The sequence below is a fragment of the Mandrillus leucophaeus genome, unplaced genomic scaffold (assembly GCF_000951045.1).
Source record: "Mandrillus leucophaeus isolate KB7577 unplaced genomic scaffold, Mleu.le_1.0 Scaffold456, whole genome shotgun sequence".
Lineage (NCBI taxonomy): Eukaryota > Metazoa > Chordata > Mammalia > Primates > Cercopithecidae > Mandrillus > Mandrillus leucophaeus.
In genome coordinates this window covers 1,388,333-1,394,933 of record NW_012104876.1, presented here as the reverse complement: position 1 = coordinate 1,394,933, position 6,601 = coordinate 1,388,333, and the positions used below count along the sequence as shown (strand labels likewise).

Below are 6,601 nucleotides of genomic sequence, written 5' to 3'. Positions count from 1 at the left end.
GAAGAATCTGCTTGAACATTTCCCACTTTCCATTTTCATGGCAGAAAACATATCTGTAATGGATGTGTGCTAGGTAAATAAATGAATGGGAAAAAATGACAACAGTCATGCGCTGCATAACATTTATTCAAGGACGGGCTACATATGTGACTATGGTCCCATAAGATTATAATGCCATATTTTTACTGTCCTTTTCTATGTTTCAATACACAAATATTTACCATTGTGTTATATTACCTACAGTATTCAAGACAGTAATATGCTGTTGTTAACAAATGACCATGAGATCTATGGAGAAAGGAATAGGAGAAAACTTTATTTTCAGAGAGACAATCTGCAGACCAGGAAACGTAGCCTCCAGGGAAATCAAAAGCACACAATCTGAAGAGGGAAGAGGGAAACTGGCATTTACGTCTTTCAGGTCTGCCTCACATGTATATTTAGCAGGTTTTGGGGAAATCTATGAATATTTATGAGGGAAGCCAAGCACATGTGTAGTAGGCAAACATACATATACATATTATGTTTATTTGGGGAATGGGGATGAGGATGTCAAAATGTGAATTACAGGGCATAAAAGAGGTTTTGTGCAGTCTCTGTTTGCCGGCGAAATTGGCTTGAGGTCTGTGCTGTTTATCAGGAAAGGTTTACAAGGTCAGTCTGCTGTCCAATCGGGGTTGCTGGCAGGCCCACAAAGCAGGGTCAGGCCAGCAGGTATCGGGCAGTCCACCAAGCATCAGTTGGGAAACTCCCAGTTATAGGTGTTTTGACAGTTTTTTTAAAGGGTGAGCTTCTGCCCAATTACAGGAGAAGAGATGTTATGGCAGTCAGTAATATAGGGGTATGTGACCAACTCCTCTCTCTGCTATGGCTGCTTGATTTCATCTTGGTGTGTCTCATTTTAGCCACGGGGAATCCATTTTGTCTGTCAGCCAGGAGTATATTTTAACACTGCACAGGTTAGTAGCCTAGGAGGAATAAGCTATATCACCTAGCCTAGGTGTGTAGTAGGCTATACCATCTAGGTTTGTGTATACACACCCTATGATGTTCACGCAATAAGAAAATACACCTAATGATGCACTTCTCAGAATGTATCCCCATCATTAAATGACATATGACTGTATTTAGAGAAGAAGGAGTCAGTTCAGTTCTATAACTATCCCGAAGGACAGTGCAGTTCCAAACCTTGAGTGCCAGCCATGTCCCAGACCTGGCACTGTCTGCTGGGGCTACAAAGGCAGCTTAGACACAGACTCTGTCTTCAGGGTGCTCATTGTTTCCTGGGGGTGGCAATGCAGGATGACAGAGGAGTGATGATTCTTTGTATTTAGGTCATTTGGGTATAAAAGGCATCTTTCTCCTCAGCAGATGGAAGAGTGCATTAGAGAGGCAGATGTGTCATGGCAAGATGTCCTCTGAGATCTTTCCAACTTTGCAACAGTTTGAATGCATTCAGAGTAATCCTGCACATTAGAAGAAATGCCAAGTTATCGAGAGGCTCCGCTTATGTGTAAATAAGCACGGGTATTTCAATTTGGGGAGAAAATCTGCTGACAATATATAATCAGATTTCAAAGGATGCAAATATCATGAAGAATCTTTGCTTTGGTTTGAAGTTTAACATAACTAATGCTCAAGCAACCCATGAAAGGAATGGAGGCCTCCAGAGTGGGGATGATGGTGTTTCTAGAAATGGAGAGTAAGGGGAGAGAGGGAAGGTTTGCATATGTTGATAGGATTCCATTCAACATAGACCACTAGTTCTAAAGTGATTTGTCTTAGTATGACATCAATCATCATGAAAGAAAATGTAGAATTTAGAAAGTATATAATCAGAACCGAGACAGCAGATGGGCTAGGCAGAATGGTAAACTTTGAAGCCCGTGGGATATGGGCCAAACTCAGCCTAGAAATGTGTTTTGTTTGGTCAGCACTGCAAAACAACAACAACAACAAAAAACCTAAAACAAAAAAAAAAAAGGAAGAATTTGAATGCCTTAAGCTAGAACAAACACTCTCTGGTTTGCCACACCTCCCACCGTTCCTTATTTTCTTACACTCATCTACCTTGCTCATGTTCCCTATTCTGTGCCTGACCCCTGAGTGGGCACTTGGGTTTGTCACCCCTGAGCTAGTGACTTCTCATTCCCGTTTAACAACTGTAAGAGCAAATGCTTCAAACTGGCATTGCAGAACTCCTAATTTCAAGGGAAATTGTAAGAGTGATGGCAGACCAGCAAATGTTAGCAAGGGAAGCTGAAATTATAATGGCTGCCATGAACTGTGTGGGCTAGAATTTTGTCCTAGCTCACCACTACTCCAAATCTTGGGACTGCCATTTGCCATCTCTATTCCTTACCACTGCCATAGTGCCCAAAGCAAACGTGGACAAGAAATCCTATTCCACCCAAAACCTAATCTATAGTCACTTCAAGGATTGGAATGTATTTTTCCTTCTGCATTTTGTATCCCCAACAACTGGAGAAGAAAAGCAATGGAAAATCAGGAGACAGATAGTACTGGCATTGCTTGAGGGGCAGGGAGGAGAAGCATAGGCAAAAGCACAGAGTATAACAGATAAAGGTGAAGAGGAAAAGTAAATCAGGCAAAAGGGAGCCAAAAGAGAACTTGAGGCAGGCATGGTGGTGATTCTGAATAATGGAATATTAGCTCTTCTTAAAGGTTTATCTGCCCCTCTCTGGTCATTGACTCGGGGTACAAGCACTGGAAGGAGCCTAGAGTAACTCTCTGGCCCAACCTCCTTACTCCACAGAGGAAGAAAAGAAAGTCAGAAGAGCAATGACTTGCTCAAGGTCACACAGCAAATGAGTTATGTGCTGAGCTGAATCTTGAAGTAAGATGTCCTCTGATTTCCCAAGCTCTTTTCACTCACAACCATGCAATGGCAGGGTGGACCTACTTAGGAGCAGGGAGATTTCACCCTGGCTGTCTCTTCCAAAGTCAATCTATCCTAGGGTTAGAATATTGGAGGAGACATTCATTCATTCAAGAGTAAGCAATGTTGGGGAGTGAAAAATGGCTTCCCTCCACCTTTCTAGGTTCCTTGGTTGGGCAACAAGTTAAACTGCCATAAGACGGGTTAACAGAAGAAAAACCTTATTTAATTCTGTATATATGCACAAGAGTCTCACAAAAACGTGAGACTTGAGGAAGGGTCAGATGATTGAAGGTACAGAAAGGAATAGGGGTTTCTGGCTTCTGGGGGATGGTGGCAACACAAGTTATTGGAGGGTGAGGGGAGGAAATATATGGTAAATAAAGGTCATCTTGTTACACAGATAAAAAGTCTCTTAGGTAATAAAAGTTGTCTCGGAGCAGCCCTCTGAAGAACAGGTGATTATCTGGATTTGGTCTCCACCTCCAGTCTCCTCTCCTGTGATCCCAGTTAATCTTCCCTGGTTAATGAGATTCCAGGGGAGGGGATTCTTGACAATTGTGTTCCTTTTGGAGAATCCATTTTTAGACAGATAAGGGGAGCTCAGACAAAGCCTCTGCTTGTCTCTGCTGTTTCCCAAGTGCCCTCAGTTCAAAGTAATGAACATACCAAAGCATCCTATTTTGGAGCCACATTTCCTGAACAGAGCACCTGCTTATAGGTCAAGTACTGTGATTGACTCTGATGAGGCAAAGAGCAAGAAACCATGGTCTGTTCTAACGCTGGGCACAGAGTATGTGGTCAGAAACTCTTTCTCAACAATCTAGGGCAGTGCTGCCCAATTAAAAAAGAATTTGAGTTACAAATATGAACTACATATATAATTTTCATTTTTATAGTAGACTCATAAAAAAGGGTAAAAAGAAACAGCTGAAATTAATTTTAATGATATATTATATTTAGTCCAATATATCAAAAAAGGTTATCATTTCCACATGTAATCAATATAAAAGTTATTAATGAGATACTTCGCATTCTTTTTTTTGTACCCAGTCTTGGAAATCCAGTATGTATTTCTCACTTACAGCATACCTCAGTTTGGATTAGCTACATTTCAATTGCTCAATAGCCACATGTGACTAGTGACCATGGTACTGGGCCATGCAGGCTCAAGATGAATGATAGCACTTGCTCACAAATACCTAGCTTTGTGAAATGTCAGGCTAGTCTGCAGCTTCATAAGCCTACAGCTTGGCCACATAAAGTTGGTGTCTTAGTCCGTTTTGTGCTGCTATAACAGAATACCTGAGACTGGATAAGTTATAAAGAAGAGGAATTTATTCTCTCACAGACACTGTGACTGGGAAGTGCAAGATGAAGATGCTGGCAGGTTAGGGCCTGATTTCTCTGCTTCCATTCTGGGTCCCTGAATGCTGCATCATCCAGATGGGATGAATGCCATGTCTTGACATGGCAAAAGGAGAAAATCCACCTCTGCAACCCCCTTATAGTAGCATTAATCTATTTATGAGGGCAGAACCCTTATGACCTAAACACTTCTCGAAAGTCCCACCTCCCAACACTGTTGCATTAGGGGTGATTAAGTTTCCAACACATGAATGTTAAGGGACACATTCAGGTCACAGCAGCTGGGAAGTGAGGTGGAGGGAACAGAGGGAGGGAGGTTCCGAATACAGTAGACCTTAGGCCTTCCGGGATTTGATCGTCTCTTCTATTCACCACATATCCTAAGCAGTTCAGCCAGTGAGCTAGTGCAGCATACACAACTGCACATGGCTTTGTTGTTGTCAATGTTAGAAGTTTCATGCCAATTAAAGAGTGGAATAATAAAATCAGTGGTGGCTGTACTCTCCATGGTAAACAAGTCTGTTTGTTATGTACTTTAAGACAGCAACAAGAAACCCCAAGTCAAGCAGTTGCCTCAGGTGTTCAAATCAGTATAAAATTACTCATCAGAGGGGTTTTCCTCAGCTTTGGGTAGTGGCAGCTGCCGGGCTTCGGCTTCCAGTGCGCGGAAGGCAAGGCAGCGTGGACAGCGGCGCCGGCACCCAGCGCCCCGCCGCCCGCAAGTCTCGCGCCAGCCCGCTGCACCCCTAGCCCGCCGCTTCCGGTCTCAGCGCCTGCTGCCGCCGCCGCGGCCCAGCGAGCGGCCCAGATGCAGGCCATCAAGGGTGTGGTGGTGGGAGACAGAGCTGTAGGTAAAACTTGCCTACTGATCAGTTACACAATCAATGCATTTCCTGGAGAATATGTCCCTACTGTCTCTGACAATTATTCTGCCAATGTTGTGGTAGATGGAAAACCGGTGAATCTGGGCTTATGGGATATAGCTGGACAAGACGATTATGACAGATTACGCCCCCATCCTATCCGCAAACAGATGTGTTCTTAATTTGCTTTTCGCTTGTGAGTCCTGCATCATTTGAAAATGTCCGTGCAAAGTGGTATCCTGAGGTGCGGCACCACTGTCCCAACACTCCCATCATCCTAGTAGGAACTAAACTTGATCTTAGGGATGATAAAGACACGGTCGAGAAACTGAAGGAGAAGAAGCTGACTCCCATCACCTATCCGCAGGGTCTAGCCATGGCTAAGGAGATTGGTGCTGCAAAATACCTGGAGTGTTTGGTGCTCACACAGCGAGGCCTCAAGACAGTGTTTGACAAAGCGATCCGAGCTGTCCTCTGCCCACATCCCGTGAAGAAGAAGAGAAAATGCCTGCTGTAGTAAATGTCTGAGCTCCTCATTCTTGGTCCTGTCCCTTGGAACCTTTGTTCGCTTTGCTCAAAAAACAGTGGAGCCTTTGCCCTCAATGCCAACTTTTTGTTACAGATTAATTTTTCCATAAAACCATTTTGAATCAATCATTACCTTTTAGGTTTTGTTTATTCTAAATGTAAGAGTTCAGACTCACATTCTATTAAAATTTAGCCCTAAAATGAAAAAAAAAAAAATTACTCATCAGAGGAAAACCAGAACTTTAATTTCGTTCAAAAAGGCCTGAAGAGGCCGGGTAGGTGGCTCACACCTGTAATCCAGCACCTTGGGAGACCGAGGCCCGCGTATTGCCTGAGCTCAGGAGTTCAAGACAAGCCTGGGAAACAAGGCGAAACTCCGTCTCAACTGAAATACAAAAAATTAGCCAGATGTGGCGGCATGCACCTGTACTCCCAGCTATTCAGGAGGTTGAGGCTGGAGAAGCGCTTGAACCCAGGAGGCAGAAGTTGCAGTGAACCAAGATTGTGCCACTGAACTCCAGCTTAGGCGACAGAAAAGAAATATATATATCCTGAGGAATACAAATATGACAGAAATGAAAGTAACAATCTTAAATCTGAGGGTTCCCAATGGTCTCCAGATCTAACCCAGGAGAATGTTAGGGGTCTACTAACATTAATATTCTGGCCTTATCTTAATACCTCAGCCTCCCCAGTGTGAGCAGTGCCTTGGTCTCTGGCTTTCTTCTCCTCAAGTATTTCTACTTACAATCTATTTGCTGCCAGTGTCCAGCCTGAGAGCATCTCGGCTTCTATCATTTTCACCTGCAATATCAAGTGTTATTCACAAAAGAGCTTGTAGGCTGGATAATACAAAATGTTAGCATCACAAAGCAGTCAGAATTGCTTGCTATTTTCATAACCCTGCCTGCATATGACTCTTCTAGGAACTGTAGTTTGAGAT

General features: G+C 43.3%; 1 pseudogene across 1 annotated transcript; it reads left to right on the top strand.

Moving 5' to 3' along the window:
• The first annotated feature begins 4,880 nt into the window (after positions 1-4,880).
• Positions 4,881-5,860, top strand: LOC105549769 (annotated as a pseudogene). Its single transcript, XR_001007604.1, has one exon. The product of XR_001007604.1 is annotated as a ras-related C3 botulinum toxin substrate 1 pseudogene (transcript).
• The last annotated feature ends 741 nt before the right edge of the window (positions 5,861-6,601 follow it).